Below are 1,956 nucleotides of genomic sequence, written 5' to 3' on the forward strand. Positions count from 1 at the left end.
TTCTGGACTCAATGTGGATCAGGTGGCCATCAAGCACCTAAAAGTCAAAGAAGCTCAACATTGAGCACATCGTCTTCTCCCCCAAATCTTACTTCCTGAACTCTCTACCTCTCTCCACTGTACCTCCACCCACCCAGCTACTCAAAGCAGAAAATGAATGATCCCGGACTCCTCCCCACCCCCATATATATGTTCCATGTTGGTTTCTTTAGCGTTCCTGGAACACTCACCAGCAGCTGCAAGTATCCCACAAAAATCAGGCTACAGTGGCATCTGCTTGCACTGTCTCCCTTCACTCTCCATCCCACCTAGCCTTATCCCTTAGTTCCTTCCCCTTGGTGAAATTTAGATTGGCTTTGGACTACTTACCCAGGCCTTGGTCTGACATATGCTGTCTTGTCATGTCTCCTAAGCTCCTTTCAGGTAGACCTGCAATGACATCCTAATCCTGTTTTGTCAGGGGAAGAAAATCATAGTCACCCCTACTGTTGGTTTGACCGCCATTCTTCTCTTTGCCTGCAAGTGCTGCCTCACTTCACCATCTCATCCCTCCTTGGCTGAAACGCTGCCAGGGCCACTTACCTGGTCTCCTACTGCTAATATTTCCCACCCTCACGTGAGGCTTTGTCTCCGCTGACTTCAATTATCTTTGTAAAACACAAATCTTACCAAATAATGTCATTCGCCTGCTTAAGGGCCCTTTCAGACTTCTTAACTTGGCATTTAAAGCCCTTCGTCTTCCCTTTATACTTCCTATCCTGTCTCAGACTTTATGTTTCATCCACGCTGGCAATTAACAGCTTCTGACATGCCCTGCAGTCTTCTCAACACCCACTCATCTGCCACCAGCCAGCAAACTTAGGTTAAGTTACCCTGAGCTTAGGTTACGTTAGCACATGTCAGACTCTCACAATCATATTTTTTTAAAAAACAATCATATTCCCCACTAGACTGTGAACTTCTTGAGGTCTTGCGTCTCCAGAGCCTACCACAGCTTTAGGTTATAGCAGGTTTTTCATGTATATTCATTAAATGAGTAAATAAATAAGCAACCTGAGAAGGTAAACTATATGAGAGACATACCATTTGTATTCTGTCCTCTCACCTGTCTATTTGTTCTGGGCCATGTGCAAAGATGGAGAAGGAATCCTGCTGGAGAATCTGGGAGGAATTGGAGAAAGGCCTAGATTCATATCCCAGGAAACCAGATGAGTGCCCATCTAGTGGTGGCAGCAAGGAATGAATCAAGATGGCATAGCCAAAGGGTTTTATTCATCTGGATGTTCCACCTCCCTGACTGCCTGAGGAGGGAGAGACAAGGTTTCCACAATCTGCTTCTTCAGTATTTTCTTCTAATTTATTTGTTTTCTCAATTCCCACTTCAGGTCCTTCCAAGAACACAGGCTTCCCAGCAACAGAGGTAGGAAAGTGGTGTCCAGGCCCGACTGACACAAACAGTCTTTTCCATAAGAGCTGCCGAGCCCATGGTATTGAAGAGCCATTTGCTTACATGGGAACATGTCTTTGGCACTTAAATATCTCTGCAGTAGAACTCTAGTGTATATACGTGCCACATTAATCTCCCTTCAAACTCAGGTGACAAGTAGGATTTTCTTCCTCTTATGCAAAGGCAGAAATGGCTTGAGGGAACTACTTTTAGATTTGCCCAGTCTTGTAGAATATATTCTTTTGTCATGATTGCCAAATGTTTTAATTTTTAATGGGGATGCAAGGAAAATTCCAACATTTTAAAAAGAAAGTGTTTACAGTGAAATTAAATCTTCCTTTCACCCCTGGGCCATGGCTACCAAACTGCCACCTCTGCAGCAACCAGGTTCTTGCATGTCTTTCCAGGGATGTTTGATGTATGTATGTATGTCTGCATGAATACACATGTGTACTCACATATGTAGAACACACACATTATCTACAAATAGATTTCTCAGTAGACTATGG

Source organism: Rhinolophus ferrumequinum, chromosome 19, assembly GCF_004115265.2.
Source record: "Rhinolophus ferrumequinum isolate MPI-CBG mRhiFer1 chromosome 19, mRhiFer1_v1.p, whole genome shotgun sequence".
NCBI lineage: Eukaryota > Metazoa > Chordata > Mammalia > Chiroptera > Rhinolophidae > Rhinolophus > Rhinolophus ferrumequinum.